This window comes from Hordeum vulgare, chromosome 6H (assembly GCF_904849725.1).
Source record: "Hordeum vulgare subsp. vulgare chromosome 6H, MorexV3_pseudomolecules_assembly, whole genome shotgun sequence".
Taxonomy (NCBI): Eukaryota; Viridiplantae; Streptophyta; class Magnoliopsida; order Poales; family Poaceae; genus Hordeum; species Hordeum vulgare.
The window spans coordinates 472,710,343-472,732,852 of NC_058523.1; the positions used below are offsets into that span (position 1 = coordinate 472,710,343).

The following is a 22,510-nucleotide window of genomic DNA, read 5'->3' on the forward strand; positions in this document are numbered from 1 at the left end:
CATCGTGGGCGATATTTTGTAACTTTGTATGCAATTTATGTCACGTACTGCTAGAAGCATTGATGATTTTATTACTATTAGGTATAGATATAGATTTTGCCTGAAATTGAACACATTATGGTGTGGAAGAAACATGAAAAATGGGAAGTATGAGAACTGCTCCACAAAGATCGTCTTTTTTGCCATAAAATCGTGATTACGGTCTCCATTGAAAAGCAGATAGTCCCCACAATTCGCGATCTCTTTAAAAGAGAAAACTGTCCCACAAAATTGCATACTATTCACATTAAAAGAGCCAGTTGTCCCTTGAAAAATCACAAAATCATATTATCCGCTAGATAAGCATCCGACGACGCTGAGATCTATGGGATCTTTAACAACAACAAAATGCTCCGAAAGTTAGATTTCTCGTTTCACAAAAAAATTATACAATGTAAAAATATAGTTGTGCTCTTAAAAAAGTACTTTGCATTATAAATGAATGTTGAAATATTTAAAAAACGTTCTTGACATTTTCTGAATTCTATTATATGATGTAAAAATGTCGGGTAATTCAACATTAATGTTCATGGTATTCACAAAAGTGCACGTGATATTTACAAAAATATTAGCAAGCATAGAAAATATGTTCGTATTTTGGAAAAGATATTTATGCGACACTAAAAAAGTGTTAGTGTAGGCTTAAAAAATGCTGCATGCCAATTATAGTATGTTCACTATCTATTTCGAAACAGTTAACATGTATTCAAAAAAAAGTTCCAGAATATGTATTTGAAAAAACTGTATATCATGTATCTAAAAAATGTTCAATGTGTATAAAAAAGCCACGCGTTTGTAAGAAATTGGGCTTTTATCAACGTCTCTACTAATTATGTCACACTATTGAGTTTACCACTTCAAGGTTCAACTACTCATTAATGCTATCCTCCTGTTAAGCGCATGCTTAAAATGTAATTTGGTACCTTTATCGTCTAGTCAAAGACGATTGACCAGGGAGGGTGAAGTAGACAAAATACCCTAGACCCATACACCCTTTATTTTCTCCTCTCCTTTTTTGGATGGAGATGTGTCTATTACCACATGGGAGGGAGGAGCTAGCAAGATACTCCTGCTATGATAGCAAACGGAAATCTCATATGCATAACTACTCCCCCCGTTTTTAAATACTCTTGTCTTAAATTTATCTAGATATAAATGTATCTAGTCATATTTTAGTATTTAGATACATTTATTTCTAGACAAATCTAAAAAAAGAATTTTGAAACGGAGGGAGTATAAGTGTTCCACCCGAAAACTATATACGGATGCATATAGACATATTTTAGAATGTACATTCACTCATTTTACTTCGTATGTAGTCTCTTAATGAATTTTTAAAAAAAGACTGATATTTAAAAACGGAGGGAGTAAATGTTATGCATGCAGCGACTATCCCTAGCATGCGGTTCACAAATGCTGCTTCCGGCATGGCCTCCGTCAACACCGCCACCACTATGCAGCCCTTTGAAATCAGAATCTCACCCAAAGAGAACTCGGGTTTTAACCTGGCCACTGCATGTGTATGGTTACGCCGACGCGGGTGATTTGGTGGTCTACAAACGCAACATCATCTTCGAGCGTGAAAAGGATAACTGCTAGATCATCACTGAGGGGATTCGTGTCCACTCTTGCCTTGCTATCCCCTTGTCTATACTACATGTTTACTCTTTGATCTGTTTACATAATTTATTACTGATATGTTGTTAATTAGAGATTTTAATACCTTCATTACTTGAACTCTAGTAGTAAGTACGAATCCATGTTCCATGTATCAACCCACACATATTACTTGCAAAATAATAAAGGTACACATTTCATGTGTATTTCTTAAGAATAAAACTGATAAGCGTGATGCCACCTCTGAGTTTGGCTTGGTTCAAACAAATCTTACCTCTTAGTATAAGGTATGCAAGGAAATGCACGGTAGGAGCAACTCTGGCAAATGGAGACATGAATGAATAATAAAAATAGCTCATAGCTTACCAAGCAATGAACATCACATGTGCCTCCCATCATGAGTATTTCAAATACTAAATCACTTTGAGCTTGCATTTCGAATTTAGGAAAAATAGAAATAACAATAAAGCTGAATTTCAGCCATTAAGGTATTGGATTAATGTGCAATTATGTTGATTAACTAGGTAATTTAAATGAATTTTTGATTGGCTCTAACTTAAATCATGATCTCTTAGATTAGAGGGTGTAGAGGTTAAGTGTATCCAACTAGAATTTCACTTATATGGTTTGTACATCTACACGTGGAATTAAAAAAATGGTAACCAAATATGAATCAAACCCATATCAATAAGTTGATGACGCCCCACCCTCTGTGACTAGTCTCTCTTAAATCTCAGAATTAATAAAATGTGTTCAGGCTGGCTTTGCCTGCCCCAGTACCCTCAAGAGAAGTTGATGATCTCAGTTGGAGAAGTACATGTAAGACATACTTTTGGTTTGTGGAAATTACCAGGTTCTAAAAGTTTATGGTGCCTATGTCTTCTGTTCTAGAAATTCTTATCTAGGTACAATCTCTCCATTCTTCTTTATGTCAACTTGGTTACCTGATTCTTGACTCCTCTCTTGGTAAGTCACTTTTGAGTCTATTGCATCCCTTGGAGTGAATTGTAAAAAAACACCACTTTTTAAGATATGTTTTAAAATTTCCACCACATTTATTTGGTGCCCCAAAAATCTACCTTTTCCTTGCTAAAATTCTTAATAAATACTAATGACCGGTTTGATGCGATTAATTTGATTTCTGACATGTCGGTCCTCTATAAGTGCTGACGTGGCACAAAATTGTCAACATGGTTTGTTGACCTGTTAAGTTGCATGAAGGGTCCATGCGTGAGCACCATCATCTCTCCCAAACCTTCTTCTTCTCTTTGGAGGCTTTCCATCAAACAAATTGTGTGCATCCAGCGCTGCTGCCGCCCTCAAGCTTGCGTCACTGAACGACCGGACAGCTATCGCCGCACGGAGGAGGGCGTCGTCCCCGAGCCGCATGACCGTTGCCTCCGTGTAGGTCATCTCATTCCGCCAAGCAAGACATTCCGAAGATGCATGGCGGCCGCCTCCATGCAGGTCGTCCCAAGCAGCCACGTGTGGGGCTGCTGAAAGGACGTGGATGACGCCTAGAGGAGGAGGGAATAGGTGCTTTAAAATAATTACGGTTTAGGCTTGAACAAATGCGTAATAAAACTAGCGTTCAATTACCCAAACACAAAACGTAAAACAATTAGGCTCACCTATGTGCACCAAAAACCTATGCTAAGCAAGATAAGTAACTAAGTGATCACTAGTGGAAAACGGGCCTTTGGCCTGGACCCTTTAGTCCCAGCCTGCCTCTAGGCCGGGACTAAAGGCCCGGCCACGTCGCCCCAATTCTCAATGCCTCCCTCGAGGCTTTAGTCCCGGCCCGTAAGGAGCCTTTAGTCCCGGTTCGTGTCCCAAACCGGGACTAAAGGGCTACGCGACGGGCAGTGGTGGTGGCAACCGTTCGTATCCCCTTTAGTCCCGGTTGGTGGCTCAACCCGGGACTAAAGGACTAACACGTGGCCTGCCGTAGTGGTGGCGACCGTTCGTATTCCCCTTTAGTCCCGGTTGGTGGCTCAACCCGGGACTAAAGGCCTAACACTTGGCATGCCGTAGTGGTGGCAACCGTTTGGTATACCTCTTTAGTCCCGGTTGGTGGCTCAATCCGGGACTAAAGGCCCAAACGGTTTGCATCCCGCGTCGTTTCGGGCGATGAAAAGCATGAACCGAAGCGTACAGTCGCCATTTCTCTGTTCTTCTTCTCTCTCGCGTCGCCCTCTCTGTTCTTCTCCTCTCTTCTTCTCCTCTCTTCTTCCCTTCTCTTCTTCCACCATGGCAACTAGCTTTCGTAAGGTGCTCGCACATGGAACGACGATGCTCGATGTCGTGTACACGAACCTGAGCAACGAGGTGCCGTTTTTTCTTCAACAGTTGAAGGAAAAATGGTTTGACCACGCAGCGGATCATGAGAAGTTCTTGGGGCTTGATCTGGAGTACACGGCCGATCAACGCGGTGTTGCCGTCATTCAACTATGCTTCGCACGCCATGTCTTGATCTTCCAATGGGCGAGGTAAGTTTTGAGGCTTTCTTTGATCCAAGATAATGACATTGTAAGTTTATTTGTTTCAATCATAGTTGGTTCCCTTCAAATAGTTGTAGTGAAACAATTTTGATTAGTTGAAGGGGAGCACAATCTAATTGGAATAGTGTTCCATAATCTGAAAAATCGTATTATAATCAACTAGTGTTTAATATGTTCCATTGGAATCATAGTTGGTTCCCTTCAAATAGTTGTGGTGAAACAATTTTGATTAGTTGAAGGGAGCACAATCTCATTGGAATAGTGTTCCATAATCTGAAAAATCATATTAGAATCAACTAGTGTTTAATATGTTCCATTGGAATCATAGTTGGTTCGCTTCAAATAGTTGTAGTGAAACAGTTTTGATTAGTTGAAGGAAACACAATCTGATTGGAATAGTGTTCCATAATCTGAAAAATCTGATTGGTTTAATATGTTCCATTGAAATCATAGTTGTAGTGATACAATTTTATGCGGTGTTCTTTGATCCAAGGTTATGAAAATTGAATATAGCTAGTGATCTCTCTAGGTTCCATTGGATAGCAATATGATATGTCATAGTCATGAAAATTGCATATAGCTAGTGATCTCTCTAGGTTCCATTGGATAGCTATAGTGATCTCTCTAGGTTCCATTGCATATGTTCTATTTGAATCCTAAAGATAAGTTTCTCTTTAGTTGTAGTGAAACATGTTTCCTTATTGCAGCAGTATGTAACATTTGTTCCATTTTAATTTGTTTATGTTGCAGGAGTGACAAGCATTGTCCAGAACTCATGGAGTTCCTTTGCAGCGGCATCACTTTTGCTTCCGTTGACATAAGGAACGACAAGCTGAAGATGAGGCACAGCTTCGGTATTGAGATACCAGCTGGTTGCCTCGTTGATCTCCAAACGATATTCAGGCTTCGACATGACAGGACTCCGATGGCTCATATGGCAGTTGCCTTGATCGACGAGTCATATGGTGATATGAAGACCAGTTTCCCAAAGTCTCAGCACAGACTTTGGGAGAAGGGCCCACTTGATGATATCAACATTGAGTATGCAGTAAAAGATGCATACGTTTCATACGAGTTGTACGCAAGATTCGAGTCGTCAACTATGGCCAGCGTCACCTCGAGGAACGTGGAAATTTTGATTTAGATGATTCAGACGAGTAGTGTTCTTAACGTCGAACACTTGTATATATATCTATGGTAGCTATTATTATGTACTGTTTGGACTAGTATCATGTACTTCTTGGACCAATTTATATATGTCTAGTTTCTGTTTGTGCCATTATAGTTTCCAAATTTGAATGGTTTAGCCCTTTCTAACTTCATTTGCTACTTTTGAATGGTTTAGCCCTTTCTAACTTCATGGTATCATGCATTTCGACCACATATATATACAAAAAGTCTTCAGTTCAAATAAGTTCAAAAAATGAAATCCCTTTTGTAACAGATCTATTTTTGATTAAAACAATCATTTAAAAATGAAAGACCATTAGTCCCACGTGGCGTGCAGCGGAACCACGTGGCATGCAGCGGAACCACGTGGCGTGCCGCGGAACCATTTTTGTTGTGGGGGTCGCTTCTCCTTCTTCTCCTTGTGCTAGATATTGGTTATGCACTAGGGGAAGTAGGAGTAGCGACCATCATCGACGGTTGAAAAATCAGGTGAGCTAGTGTCCACCATATATGAGAAAAGAAGAATGTCGTCTCTTATTGTGGGGGTCGCTTCTACTTCGAGAGAGATTTTCCATTTTGTGATGTGCCTTTGGATGGTGCATTTTGAACACACAAAAAGTATGGAGTTCAAATAAGTTCAAAAAAATGAAATCCCTTTGTAAGAGATGAGTTCTGGTTTGAAACCCTGCTACTTCGAGAGAGATTGTCAGTTTTGTACACGAACTGCATCCAGTTTTTGTCGTAGCCCTCTCAACTTTTTAACACATGCTATGTGGGTGAAATGATGATAGCATGCCAACTTTCAACATTTTCAGAGTTCATTTGTAGTGCTTTTCAATTTCAGGGTCAACTAGCTCAAAAAAAAAGTAAATGCACGAAATATACCAAATGAAGTCAGAAATTGTTGAAATTTTGTGATGTGCCTTTGAATGGTGCATTTTGAACACACAAAAAGTATGGAGTTCAAATAAGTTCAAAAAATGAAATCCCTTTGTAAGAGATGAGTTCTCGTTCGAAACCCTGCTACTTCGAGAGAGATTGTCAGTTTTGTACACGAACTGCATTCAGTTTTTGTCGTAGCCCTCTCAACTTTTTAACACATGCTATGTGGGTGAAATGATGATAGCATGCCAACTTTCAACATTTTCAGAGTTCATTTGTAGTGCTTTTCAATTTCAAGGTCAACTAGCTCAAAAAAATAAGTAAATGCACGAAGAATACCAAATGAAGTCAGAAATTGTTGAAATTTTGTGATGTGCCTTTGAATGGTGCATTTTGAACATACAAAAAGTATGGAGTTCAAATAAGTTCAAAAAAATGAAATCCCTTTGTAAGAGATGAGTTCTCGTTCGAAACCCTGCTACTTCGAGAGAGATTGTCAGTTTTGTACACGAACTGCATCCAGTTTTTGTCGTAGCCCTCTCAACTTTTTAACACATGCTATGTGGGTGAAATGATGATAGCATGCCAACTTTCAACATTTTCAGAGTTCATTTGTAGTGCTTTTCAATTTCAGGGTCAACTAGCTCAAAAAAAATAAGTAAATGCACGAAATATACCAAATGAAGTCAGAAATTGTTGAAATTTTGTGATGTGCCTTTGAATGGTGCATTTTTAACACACAAAAAGTATGGAGTTCAAATAAGTTCAAAAAAATGAAATCCCTTTGTAAGAGATGAGTTCTCGTTCGAAACCCTGCTACTTCGAGAGAGATTGTCAGTTTTGTACACGAACTGCATCCAGTTTTTGTCGTAGCCCTCTCAACTTTTTAACACATGCTATGTGGGTGAAATGATGATAGCACGCCAACTTTCAACATTTTCAGAGTTCATTTGTAGTGCTTTTCAATTTCAGGGTCAACTAGCTCAAAAACAATAAGTAAATGCACGAAATATACCAAATGAAGTCAGAAATTGTTGAAATTTTGTGATGTGCCTTTGAATGGTGCATTTTTAACACACAAAAAGTATGGAGTTCAAATAAGTTCAAAAAAAATGAAATCCCTTTGTAAGAGATGAGTTCTGGTTCGAAACCCTGCTACTTCGAGAGAGATTGTCAGTTTTGTACACGAACTGCATCCAGTTTTTGTCGTAGCCCTCTCAACTTTTTAACACATGCTATGTGGGTGAAATGATGATAGCATGCCAACTTTCAACATTTTCAGAGTTCATTTGTAGTGCTTTTCAATTTCAGGGTCAACTAGCTCAAAAACAAATAAGTAAATGCACGAAATATACCAAATGAAGTCAGAAATTGTTGAAATTTTGTGATGTGCCTTTGAATGGTGCATTTTGAACACACAAAAAGTATGGAGTTCAAATAAGTTCAAAAAAATGAAATCCCTTTGTAAGAGATGAGTTCTCGCTCGAAACCCTGCTACTTCGAGAGATAATAGTTTGGATAGTCAAAATTATTAATTATGAAAATAAAAAATAGTTTTGCATTATTTATTCAATTTGAAACACTTTTCATTATCATAGTTTTGTCAAATTCTCAAATATGCAAAAAGAATTTTTAATAAACATAGTTTTTAATTGAAAATAACAAAATAGATAATAGTTTGGATAGTCAAAATTATTAATTATGAAAATAGAAAATAGTTTTGCATTATTTATTCAATTTCAAACACTTTTCATTATCATAGTTTTGTCAAATTCTCAAATATGCAAAAATAATTCTCAAATTTCATTATCATAGAAAAAAATTGAAACTATATGAGAAATCATGGACAAAATTCAACCTGAATTCACTTTGAATTCGGATTGAATTTTCTCCACAATTTCGAATATAGTTTCAATATTCAGTAAGTTTAGGCCCGTAAGCCTGCTTTAGAGAGGAGCTCGATGGACAAGCTGCGACGGGGCTTATAAACAAGTTTTAGTCCCCCTCGCTCGGCGAGGTGGGACTAAACTTATCGTGCAGCCGAGGAGGGGCTTTAGTCCCGGGTGGAGCCACGCCCCGGGACTAGAGACACCCTTTAGTCCCGGCTGGAGCCACGCACCGGGACTAAAGACCCCCTGCTTCCCGCCTCTTGGTCTGCCCGAAAATAGGCCTTTAGTCCCGGGTCGTGGCTCAACCCGGGCCCGAGCCACGCACCGGGACTATAGATCCACCTATATAAGCGGGACTTCGAAAATTTCCAACCCAATTCGTCCATTTCTCTTCTTCTTCCTCTCGTTCTCCTGCCCGGCGCGGCACACCGACGAACTAACCGACGCCGTCAGGCTGCCCGCCGTCCTGCTCGCCGCCGCGTGCCGTCCTCCTCGCCGTCGGCCGTCCTCCTCACCGTCGGCCGTCCTCCTCGCCGCCGCGCCGTCCTCCTCGCCGCCGCGCCGTCCTCCTCGCCGTCGCGCCGTCCTCCTCTCCGCGCGCCGTCGACACCTCCGGTCGGTAAGCCCCCCGCCCCCTCCTCCCCAACACTCCGGCCATTATAGAAGAAAAGAAGAAAAAGGAGAAGAGAAGAAGAAAAAGGAGAAGAAAGGAAGAAAAAGGAGAAGAAAAGAAGAAAAAGGAGAAGAAAAGAAGAAAAAGAAAAAGATTTTTTTGTCATTTAATTCCTATTGTTATTAGGTTTGTGCTAGATTATTAGGGTTAGTAATATTTAGAATTAGGTTAGGGTTACAAGAAGAAGAAATATGAAAAAAAATAAGAAAATAAGATTAGGAAAAATGAAAATAAGAAGAGGAGGAGAAGAAAAGAAGAAAACGTGTATATTGTATAGTGTATATGCTTAAGTCTATAGTGTATATAGTGTATAGTGTATAAGGAGAGGAGGAATTTTGCTATAGTGTATAAGAAAAGAAGAAAAGAAGAGGAGGAGAAGAGAAGAAAAGAAGAGGAGGAGAAGAGAAGAAAAGAAGAGGAGGAGAAGAAAAATGAAAATAAGAAGAGGAGGAATTTTGCTATTGTATAGTGTATATGCTTAAGTGTTAATAGTGTTTCTTAGATTATTGCTTAATTTTGCTATTGTATATGCTTAAGTGTTAATAGTTTAATTTTGCTATTGTATATGCTTAAGTGTTAATAGTTTATTTTTAGCAAGAAAATTAATAGAACTAGTTTATTTTTTTAGTTCATTTTACGATGCCTATCCCGCATCCTCGTCGTCGACTCGGCAGAGGACACCTGCTTGATCAGAGGGGCCCTGTCCGGGACTGTGCTCCGCCCGGCTGGTATTGGGAGGTGCTACCTTCCGGGGGCGTAGGTTGGTGAGGAGCCAGCCCGTTGTTGACCCGATCCTTGTTTGGTGGCGGTCGCGTGGGCCAGTGAGGGTGCCGAGGCTTTCGGACACCACGGAGGTGGTACGTCACCGTGTCAGCGAGGAGGATGAGCACGTCCGTCGCTACATGGTTGCGTTGGAGGGCAGGTTCGAGCATACCTGGCAGGTTCTTCGGGGATCTCACTGGAGCTATGATCCTGTGATGGTTCCTTCTCTTTGGGTGTCCACTGCCCGTGCCGATACCCGTCGGGTGCTACGGTTCTAGATGTATTACTGATGCTATATGTATGATAGTATTCGAGGAGTATTAGTGATAATATTCGACGATGTACGGACAAAAGTGATGATGTATTAGCTTATAATTGAATGCATGCTAATTTGAATACTACTTTATTTTACGATTTTGTTTTGCTTATTGAATGCTCAAATTGGAAAGGTACTCCTACTTTGAATACTATGCAGAAATCTAGGAGTCCCGGGTGGAGCCATGACCCGGGACTTAAGTTGTTTTGGAACAGAGTTCCTTATAGAATAATTCTTTTTTGGTACAAAGGTTAAGAGAATCTGTTTTTTGCAGAACTATGGATCCACATATCAGGAACCTCGAAGAGGAAGAACTTCTCGAAGATATAATCAAAGACGGCCCCGACGTTGAACCAGCTGAATCTCCGTCGTCATATCTAAACCAGGACTTTGGAATGGAGGTCGAGCGACACGAAGATGAAGCCGATGGGGCAGGAGATAGGTCCAATGACGGAGAAGGTGATAGCTCCACTGATGGAGAAGCCGGTGAAGAGGAGAAGTCCGGCGAGGTATACATATGAAGTTCGATAATCACTTGTAATATGTGAAAAATATTGGAGATAGCTCTATATTGTATACATATACATTCATTTGACGAATGTTCTCCCTCTTAGGCCTCCACATCGAGCAAAACTACGAAACGAGGCCCGACTATAAAGTTGGATGCACGGACGCATTACACATTTGAGGTGATATTTCCTACGGGCGAACCCAAGCTTCCTAAGAATGCTGCTGACACATTCAAGAAGCAATGCGGAGTTCTCGTTAGGGATCACGTCCCGATCAGCGTTTGGGAGTGGAACAAGCGCAAAGGGGCAGCCAATAGTGACTATGTCGCCGAAAGGTACAAATATAATCTTTGGATGATCTCATGTCACATTTCAACCTGCCAGAATGTGAGAATGAAGACGCCGCAGACAAACTGAGGGCCAAAGTCAAGCAGTGGACTCTGAAGAAGATGGCCGAACTGTTCCGTAGCTGGAAGAAGAAGCTATGGAAAAACTATCTGAAGACAAAGAAAGTGCCAGTATTCGAGGGGTATCTAGCCAAGCAGGCAAATCACTGGAAGGCATTTCAAGAGTACAAGGAGTCAGAAGATGCCCAGGCATTATCAGAAAAGAACAAGATAAATGCCGACAAGAAGAAATATCACTGGGGCCAGGGGGCTATGAGACTGCCATCCCAAAGTGGGATAAGAAAGAGCAAGATCTGATAGATAAAGGCATCGTACCTGAACCACTCCGTGATGAGTGGGAATTGAGAGCAAGAAATTGGTTCCTTCCGCATGGTGGGTCATACGACGAAACAACAGGGGACCTCATCTGCAATGACGAGCTTAGGATACCCAGGGAGAATTGGAAAAGGATAGTGAAAGAAATTAAGGAGGGACAAAGAAAGTTCACTGCAGGTAGAGATAAAGATTTGCTCACACTGGTCCTTGGCAATGACGAACATGGAGGACGAACGCGAGGCTTCGGTCCTTCTTACCCATGGTGGCTTGGGTTTGCCAGAGACCAAAACACTTACAGAAGCCGAGAGAGAGCAAAGAAGCGGCAGCAGGATGAGGAGAATGACAAGTTCAACCAGTTGCTTGCCAGGATTAACGAGCAACAGAAGCAGATTGATGAGCTTAGAGGAGTACCGCGCCAGGAAGATCCTGCACTTGATATTACCGGTGCCCCATCTAAGCGGAAAAGCAGCGTGGCTGAATCTGAGGCCCCGCCCGACGATGAACGAAGAATGATAGAGGGCGGTCCCGGCTACCCCGTGGATGGAATCAAGGAGTCAACATCATGTGAACTCCATCAGAAATTCAAGAACATATCCATGAAGGTGGTCGTCGGACAAGCTTTACCTTCTGGCCCTGATGCACGCTGGCATGGCCGTGAGATTCCAGCTGGCTTTGCTAAAGTCGGGGTGGATGAAATCATGACGGGGTTTAATGATATGGAGCTCGACATAGCTGGACCCGAAGATGAGAGGACACTCGGAGAAGTACTGGGTGGAGTCATCCTATGGGACAAGAACTACATCAAGCTTCCAAGCTCGGCCCCAAGGACAACACCGCCTCCGAGTCGTCGCAGGTCACCTACACCTCCATTACCTCCAAGCCCTCCACATGACGTCGGCCAGCACAACACGAGTCCATCTCGATCACCGCCGCCGGACTTGGGTCGTCCGTCTCCGCCGCCGCCCGCACATGATACTAAGCGGAAGCGTGCCAACAAGAACGCTCCGTCGAAGATTTCTAAGCGACGGAGCTCCCCAAAGCGCAAACTGTCGCCCCTCCCAAAGGTACCTCATGCTAATCTTCCTATCAGACCTTATGATCGTACCCCCGAGGAAAACACCAGGATAGCAAAGGAACAACATGATGCGCAGATGAAAAGGAAGGAACCCGAGCCCCGCCCGAAATACACCGAGAAGCACATAGCATGGGCAAAAGACTTCATAACCACTCCATCACAGTATGACTTACACTATAAGCCTGATGACTATGCACGCACATTGCAGAAGGAAGTGAAAAAGAGTAGCTCACGTGCAAGTGCAAGTGGGAGCAAATCAAGTTCAACTACAAGCAAGAAAAAATCAGACGTTCCTCAGCTTGGACAACAGGCCAAACAGTCGATCCCACCCCTCAAGGTGTTAACCGAGAATGTTCCCCCTCCGGTGCAGGGGCAAGCTTTTGAAAGAGCAAAGGAGTTGGCGGATGAATGTGGTATCTCGGTTGAAGATTTGCTGGCTTCCCAAGACGACATGATACCCAAGGCTGTGGTAGCCCCTAAGCCACAGTTTGTCATGGGAGAGCCTTTGGTCAGCAAAGATGATCTCCCAACAAATATGCGTTACTTGCATAAATGGTACTTAAGTGAATCAAAGAATGGGAGAACGATGATCGTGCTGAGTGTCCCACGGGAGTACTACTTGCATAAATGGTACTTATCGACTTTGATGAACTCTTCCACATGTACAATGGAGACGCCCTCGACAAATCGCTTATGAGTTGCTATTGTCTGTAAGTTTTTTAATTCGTTGTCTACATATAACTTGTTTAGTTATTTCAATTCATTGTCTATATATAACTTGTACTCTATTATGAAGAATGAAGATTCTGGAGTGTAAAAGTAAGAGCATCCTAAATATTGGGTTTATTGACCCAGATAAAATACATATAGCGACGCTAACTGACAAACCCAAGGAGACGGAGGAAAACCTTCTAAGGTTTCTAACAGATCAAAAATTTTGTGACCACATACTGTTTCCATACAACTTCAGGTGAGGGTCTTTACTCTGTTGTGTCCATTCACTTATAAGTGTAATTGATAAGTTACTGACACACACACATATATATATATATATATACATGTGAAGCTTCCATTGGATTCTGTTGGACATTCAAATTGATAAGGGAAGAGTTGATGCCTTCGACCCATTATCGAGACCCTTGGAACAGTTCCAAAGCCTGCAGGACATGCTCCAAGGGTAATTTTAATCATTCTTGTGCTCTATCGGTCTCTTTCGATGATTTTCTGATATATCAGTTAATGAAAAACTTAGCAAATCATTATCCTTGTCGGGCAGGGTTTGGAAGCGGTTCAAGTGCGTGACTACCGGTAACTTTCCTGAGAAGCTGACCTTTAGAGCGGCTCAGGTAAGTAGTTGTATGATATACTTCTATTAATTTTCAATACATTTATGATGCTAGATTATTATTTTGATTATATATATTCTATTCTCGTAAAGTGCGACCAGCAGCCACGGGGAACGCATCTATGCGGATACTATGTTTGCGAGACCATTCGCACGTTTACCTCTGAGTTCAAGGATCACAGTTTCGACGTAAGCAATGAACATTCACACCTCTATTTTTACCCGTCATTCTTTGTTATCATGATTGATATTCATATTCATCTCATCTTCTTATATAGCACACGGCCATGAGGACGAAGGTCCTACCACAGCAACGCGCGATTGCTGTTGCAGAGGAGCTTGCGGGATTTCTGAGGACGGAAGCTATAGAAGACAAAGGACGATTTAGTGTAGCTAAGGGCCATTACTGATGTTCGTCCATGTAATCGAATAGACGGGCTCTAGTCCCGATAATTCAGATCTCCATATAATTGTATATATATGATCGCTTGTAAGATAAGTTAATTTTATATATATATATGCATAATTATTTCTATTTAAATTATATGAAAACTAATTCCCGAACACCAAAACGAGGCATCACGTTAATCTCCCGAACACCTAAACCCTAAAACCCTAAAACCCAAAAATAATTTTATTCAAAAAAAACCCAAAAACCAGCAAAATCTGAAAATCTTTAGTCTCGGTCCGTGTAACGAACCGGGACTAAAGGGCCTGCCCCTGGGGCGCTACGAGGCGCCCACGTGGAGCACCTTTAGTCCCGGCTTGTAACAGGGCCGGGACGAAAAGGTTAGGCCTTTAGTCCCGCCCCTTTAGTCCCGGTTGGTGAACCGGGACTAAAGCCCCTTACGGGCCGGGGCTATAGGCCCTGTCCCCACTAGTGGATAGCAAGATATATAACATGAAACAATTTGGCCATCACAAACTAAAGTGCATAAGTAAAGGGCTCGGGTAAGAGATAACCGAGGCACGCGGAGACGATGATGTATCCCTAAGTTCACACCCTTGCGGATGCTAATCTCCGTTTGAAGCGGTGTGGAGGCACAATGATCCCCAAGAAGACAGTAGGGCCACCGCAATCTCCACACGCCCTCGCACAATGCAAAATGTCGCGAATCCACTAAGGGGCCCTTGAGGACGGTCACCGAACCCGTACAAACAAGGTTGGGACAATATCCACAACTTAATTGGAGGCTTCCAATGACACCACGAAGCTTTACCACAATCGGTTGTGGCTCCGAGGTGAACTCAGTTGCTCGTGGAAATCTCTACAACCTAATTGGAGACACGAATGCTTGCCCAAATCTTTACACCACAATGACTGAGCTTCGAGGCACCGCCAACTGGGGCGCCAAAGCACCCAAGAGGCACAAGCTCTAGGGTGCCCAAACACCCAAGAGTAATAAGCATCTCAAAATTCACTTCCACGTATCACCGTGGAGAACACAAAATGATGCAACTAATGCAATGGCAAGAACACATGAAGTGGTCAAGTATCTCACACTCAAATCCCACCACAACAAAAAAAAGCTATGGAGGAATATGAGAGGAAGAACAAGGAGCTCACAAAGAACTCCAAGATCTAGATTCAAGGGGTTCCCCTCACATAGAGGAGAAATTGATTTGTGGAAACATGAATCTAGATCTCCTCTCTATTTTCCCTCTAGAACTAGCAAGAACCATTGGAGGGATTGAGAGTTAGCAATCTCGAAGAAGGTCAGCAATGGGGAAGAACACGAGCTCGAAGGATAGGGACCATTGGGTAAGAAGGCCCCCTTAAATAGCCCCCTCCCGAATCCAACCGTTATGCCCAAAAGTCACGCTCAAGCGGTACTACCGCTCAGGGGAGCAGTACTACCGCTTAGCAAGATAAAAATAACCGAACGAGATAGAAAAACATGAGTGGTAGTTCTGCCAGAGAGGTAGTATCGCTTGGGACGAGAGGTAGCATCGCTTCAGAGGTAGTACGACTTGGGGAGAGGTAGTACCGCTTGAGAGGTACTACCACTCTCTACTACTGCTCGCAACCAAAAGAGGTGAAACTATGCAGAAGTGTTGCGATAGAAGGGAGCGGAAGTACCGCCTAAGAGGTACTACCACTCGGGGAGAGGTACTACCTGAAAAGGATCAAGATGGACCTAGAGGGGGGTGAATAGGTACAGTTCCAAATTTTAATAATTACTTAGCAATTTTAGGCAAAGGTGCGTGTTGGTGAACGTCGCATGGGAAACAAAAAATTTCCTACGCGCACGAAGACCTATCATGGTGATGTCCATCTACGAGAGGGGATGAGTGATCTACGTACCCTTGTAGATCGTACAGCAGAAGCGTTAGTGAACGCGGTTGATGTAGTGGAACGTCCTCACGTCCCTCGATCCGCCCCGCGAACAATCCCGCGATCAGTCCCACGATCTAGTACCGAACGGACGGCACCTCCGCGTTCAGCACACGTACAGCTCGACGATGATCTCGGCCTTCTTGATCCAGCAAGAGAGACGGAGAGGTAGAAGAGTTCTCCGGCAGCATGACGGCGCTCCGGAGGTTGGTGATGACCTTGTCTCAGCAGGGCTCCGCCCGAGCTCCGCAGAAACGCGATCTAGAGGAAAAACCGTGGAGGTATGTGGTCGGGCTGCCCTGGAAAAGTCGTCTCAAATCAGCCCCAATACCTCCGTATATATAGGTGGGAGGGAGGGGACCTTGCCTTGGGGCTCAAGGAGCCCCAAGGGGGTCGGACGACTCCAAGGGGGGAAGGCTCCCCCACCCCAAACCGAGTTGGACTTGGTTTGGTGGGTGGGAGTCCTTCCCTTCCTTCCCACCTCCCTTTTTTTCTTTCTCTTTGATTTTCCTTTGTATGGCGCATAGGGCCCTTTTGGGCTGTCCCACCAGCCCACTAAGGGCTGGTGCGGCACCCTAATGGCCTATGGGCTTCCCCGGGGTGGGTTCCCCCCCCCCCCCGGTGAACTCCCGGGACCCATTCGTCATTCCCGGTACATTCCGGGTAACTCCGAAAACCTTCCGGTAATCAAATGAGGTCATCCTATATATCAATCTTCGTTTCCGGACTATTCCGGAAACCCCCGTGACGTCCGTGATCTCATCCGGGACTCCGAACAACATTCGGTAACCAACCATATAACTCAAATACACATAAAACAACGTCGAACCTTAAGTGTGCAGACCCTGCGGGTTCGAGAACTATGTAGACATGACCCGAGAGACTCCTCGGTCAATATCCAATAGCGGGACCTGGATGCCCATATTGGATCCTACATATTCTACGAATATCTTATCGTTTGAACCTGAGTGCCAAGGATTCATATAATCCCGTATGTCATTCCCTTTATCCTTCGGTATGTTACTTGCCCGAGATTCGATCGTCAGTATCCGCATACCTATTTCAATCTCGTTCACCGGCAAGTCTCTTTACTCGTTCCGTAATACAAGATCCCGCAACTTACACTAAGTTACACTGCTTGCAAGGCTTGTGTGTGATGTTGTATTACCGAGTGGGCCCCGAGATACCTCTCCGTCACACGGAGTGACAAATCCCAGTCTTGATCCATACTAACTCAACTAACACCTTCGGAGATACCTCTAGAGCATCTTTATAGTCACCCAGTTACGTTGCGACGTTTGATACACACAAAGCATTCCTCCGGTGTCAGTGAGTTATATGATCTCATGGTCATAGGAATAAATACTTGACACGCAGAAAACAGTAGCAACAAAATGACACGATCAACATGCTACGTCTATTATTTTGGGTCTAGTCCATCACGTGATTCTCCTAATGACGTGATCCAGTTATCAAGCAACAACACCTTGTTCATAATCAGAAGACACTGACTATCTTTGATCAACTGGCTAGCCAACTAGAGGCTTGCTAGGGACGGTGTTTTGTCTATGTATCCACACATGTAAATGAGTCTTCATTCAATACAATTATAGCATGGATAATAAACGATTATCTTGATACAGGAATTATAATAATAACTATATTTATTATTGCCTCTAGGGCATAATTCCAACAGTCTCCCACTTGCACTAGAGTCAATAATCTAGCCCTCACATCACCTATGTGAATTACATTGTAATAAATCTAACACCCATACAGTTCTGGTGTTGATCATGTTTTGGCCGTGGAAGAGGTTTAGTCAGCGGGTCTGCTACATTCAGATCCGTGTGCACTTTGCATATATTCACGTCCTCTCCCTCGACGTAGTCGCGGATGAGGTTGAAGCGTCGTTTGATGTGTCTGGTCTTCTTGTGAAACCGCGGTTCCTTTGCTAAGGCAATGGCACTAGTGTTGTCACAGAACAAGGTTATTGGATTCAGTGCGCTTGGCACCACTCCAAGATCCGTCATGAACTGTTTCATCCAGACACCCTCCTTAGCCGCCTCCGAGGCAGCCATGTACTCTGCTTCACATGTAGAGTCTGCTACGACGCTTTGCTTGGAACTGCACCAGCTTACCGCACCCCCATTAAGAATAAATACGTATCCGGTTTGCGACTTAGAGTCGTCCGGATCTGTGTCAAAGCTTGCATCGACGTAACCTTTTACGGCGAGCTCTTCGTCACCTCCATACACGAGAAACATCTCCTTAGTCCTTTTCACGTACTTCAGGATATTCTTGACCGCTGTCTAGTGATCTACTCCTGGATTACTCTGGAACCTACCTGCCATACTTATGGCCAGGCTAACATCCGTTCTAGTGCACAGCATCGCATACATGATAGAACCTATGGCTGAAGCATAGGGGACGGAGCGCATATGCTCTCTATCTTCATCAGTTGCTGGGCACTGAGTCTTACTCAATCTTGTACCTTGTAGAACTGGCAAGAACCCTTTCTTGGACTGTTCCATTTTGAACCTCTTCAAAACTTTATCAAGGTATGTGCTTTGTGAAAGTCCTATCAGGCGTTTTGATCTATCCCTATAGATCTTAATGCCTAGAATGTAAGCACCTTCTCCTAGGTCCTTCATAGAGAAACTTTTATTCAAGTAACCTTTTATGCTCTCCAAAAAACTCTACGTTGTTTCCAATCAGCAATATGTCATCCACATATAATATTAGAAACGCCACAGAGCTCCCACTCACTTTCTTGTAAATACAAGATTTTCCAACCACTTGTATAAACCCAAATGCTTTGATCACCTCATCAAAGCGTTTGTTCCAACTCCGAGATGCTTGCACCAGTCCATAAATGGATCGCTGGAGCTTGCACACCTTGTTAGCATTCTTAGGATCGACAAAACCTTCGGGTTGTATCATATACAACTCTTCCTTAAGGAAACCGTTAAGGAACGCCGTTTTGACATCCATTTGCCAGATTTCATAATCGAAAAACGCAGCTATTGCTAACATGATTCTGACGGACTTAAGCATCGCTACGGGTGAGAAAGTCTCATCGTAGTCAACTCCTTGAACTTGTGAAAAACCCTTTGCCACAAGTCGAGCTTTATAAACGGTCACATTGCCGTCAGTGTCCGTCTTCCTCTTAAAGATCCATTTGTTCTGAATGGCCTTGCGGCCCTCAGGTAGTACCTCCAAAGTCCACACTTTGTTCTCATACATGGATCCTATCTCAGATTTCATGGCCTCTAGCCATTTGTTGGAATCTGGGCCCACCATTGCTTCTTCATAATTTGCAGGTTCATTGTTGTCTAACAACATGATTGATAAGACGGGATTACCGTACCACTCCGGAGCAGCACGTGGTCTCGTCGACCTGCGTGGTTTGACAGAAACTTGAACTGGAGTTTCATGATCGTCATCATTAACTTCCTCCTCAACCGGCTTCGCAATGACAGAGGTTTCCCCTTGCCCTACGCCACCATCCAGAGGGATGAGAGGTTCGACAACCTCGTCAAGTTCTATCTTCCTCCCACTCAATTCTCTCGAGAGAAACTCCTTCTCGAGAAAAGCTCCGTTTTTAGCAACAAACACTTTGCCCTCGGATTTGAGATAGAAGGTGTACCTAACTGTCTCTTTTGGGTAACCTATGAAGACGCACTTTTCCGCTTTGGGTTCCAGCTTTTCAGGCTGAAGCTTTTTGACATAAGCATCACATCCCCAAACTTTAAGAAACGACAACTTTGGCCTTTTGCCATACCACAGTTCGTATGGTGTCGTCTCAACGGATTTTGATGGTGCCCTATTTAAAGTGAATGCAGTTGTTTCTAATGCATAACCCCAAAACGATAACGGCAAATCAGTAAGAGACATCATAGATCGCACCATCTCTAATAGAGTACGATTACGACGTTCGGACACACCATTACGCTGTGGTGTTCCAGGCGGTGTTAACTGTGAAACAATTCCACATTGTCTTAAGTGAGTACCAAACTCGAAACTCAGATATTCACCCCAACGATCAGACCGTAGGAACTTGATCTTCTTGTTACGATGATTTTCCACTTCACTCTGAAATTGCTTGAACTTTTCAAATGTTTCAGACTTGTGCTTCATCAAGTAGACATAACCATATCTACTTAAATCGTCAGTGAAGGTGAGAAAATAACGATATCCGCCGCGTGCCTCCACGCTCATCGGACCACACACATCGGTATGTATGATTTCCAACAAGTCACTTGCACGCTCCATTGTTCCGGAGAACGGAGTCTTAGTCATCTTGCCCATGAGGTATGGTTCGCACGTGTCAAGTGAATCAAAGTCAAGTGACTCCAAAAGTCCATCAGCATGGAGTTTCTTCATGCGCTTTACACCAATATGACCTAAACGGCAGTGCCACAAAAATATGGCGCTATCATTGTTAACTCTAACTCTTTTGGTCTCAATGTTATGTATATGCGTATCGCTATCAAGATTCAATATGAACAATCCTCTCACATTCGGTGCATGACCATAAAAGATGTTACTCATAGAAATAGAACAACCATTATTCTCTGACTTAAAAGAGTAACCGTCTCGCAATAAACAAGATCCAGATATAATGTTCATGCTCAACGCAGGCACTAAATAACAATGATTTAAATTCATCACTAATCCTGACGGTAACTGAAGTGACACTGTGCCGACGGCGATTGCATCAACCTTGGAACCATTTCCTACGCGCATCGTCACTTCATCTTTCGCCAGCCTTCGTCTATTCTGCAGTTCCTGTTTCGAGTTGCAAATATGAGCAACAGAACCGGTATCGAATACCCAGGCACTACTACGAGAGCCGGTTAAGTACACATCAATAACATGTATATCAAATAAACCTGATTTTCTTTGGTCGCCTTCTTATCTGCCAGATACTTGGGGCAATTGCGCTTCCAGTGACCCATACCCTTGCAATAGTAGCACTCCGTTTCAGGCTTAGGTCCAGCTTTGGGTTTCTTCGTCGGATTGGCAACAGGCTTGCCGCTCTTCTTCGAATTTCCCTTCTTGCCTTTGCCGTTTCTCTTGAAACTAGTGGTCTTATTCACCATCAACACTTGATGCTCTTTACGGAGTTCAGACTCTGCGACTTTCAGCATCGCAAACAACTCGCCGGGAGACTTGTTCATCCCTTGCATGTTGTAGTTCAACACAAAGCCTTTATAGCTTGGCGGCAGTGATTGAAGGATTCTGTCAGTGATAGCTTCTTGCGGGAGTTCAATCCCCAGCTCAGCTAGACGGTTTGAGTACCCAGACATTTTGAGCACATGTTCACTGACAGATGAGTTTTCCTCCATCTTGCAAGCATAGAATTTATCGGAGGTCTCATACCTCTCGATCCGGGCGTTCTTCTGAAAGATAAACTTCAACTCCTGGAACATCTCAAATGCTCCATGACGCTCAAAGCGACGTTGAAGTCCCGGTTCTAAGCCATACAAGACTGCACATTGAACTATTGAGTAGTCCTCCTTACGTGCTAACCAAGCGTTCTTAACATCCTGATCAGCCGTAGCGGGTGGTTCATCTCCTAACGCAGCATTAAGGACATAATCCTTCTTCCCAGCTTGTAAGATTAGCTTAAGATTACGAGCCCAGTCTACAAAGTTGCTTCCATCATCTTTCAACTTAGCTTTCTCTAGGAACGTATTAAAATTCAGGATGACTGTCGCATGAGCCATGATCTACAACACAAATATATTCAAAGTGGACTTAGACTATGTTCAAGATAATTAGAGTTTAACTTAATCAAATTATTCGCTAAACTCCCACTCAAAAAGTACATCCTCTAGTCATTTGAGTGGTTCATGATCCACTTACACTAGCTCAAGTCCGATCATCACGTGAGTTGAGTATAGTTTCAGTGGTAAGCATCCCTATGCTAATCATATCATCTATATGATTCATGATCGACCTTTCGGTCTCATGTGTTCCGAGGCCATGTCTGCACATGCTAGGCTCGTCAAGCTTAACCCGAGTGTTCCGCGTGCGCAACTGTTTTGCACCCGTTGTATGTGAACGTTGATTCTATCACACCCGATCATCACGTGGTGTCTCGAAACGACGAACTGTAGCAACGGTGCACAGTCGGGGAGAACACAATTTCGTCTTGAAATTTTAGTGAGAGATCACCTCATAATGCTACCGTCGTTCTAAGCAAAATAAGGTGCATAAAAGGATTAACATCACATGCAATTCATAAGTGACATGATATGGCCATCATCACGTGCTTCTTGATCTTCATCACCAAAGCACCGGCATGACCTACTTGTCACCGGCGCCACGCCATGATCTCCATCAACGTGTTGCCATCGGGGTTGTCGTGCTACTCATGCTATTACTACTAAAGCTACATCCTAGCAAAATAGTAAACGCATCTGCAAGCACAAACGTTAGTATAAAGACAACCCTATGGCTCCTGCCGGTTGCCGTACCATCGACGTGCAAGTCGATATTTCTATTACAACATGATCATCTCATACATCCAATATATCACATCACATCGTTGGCCATATCACATCACAAGCATACCCTGCAAAAACAAGTTAGACGTCCTCTAATTTTGTTGTTGCATGTTTTACGTGGTGACCAAGGGTATCTAGTAGGATCGCATCTTACTTACGCAAA

At 43.1% G+C, this 22,510-nt stretch overlaps 1 pseudogene; it reads left to right on the forward strand.

The window, feature by feature from the left end:
* The first annotated feature begins 1,439 nt into the window (after nt 1–1,439).
* LOC123405622 overlaps nt 1,440–22,510 on the forward strand; it is a 37,069-nt pseudogene continuing 15,998 nt past the window's right edge.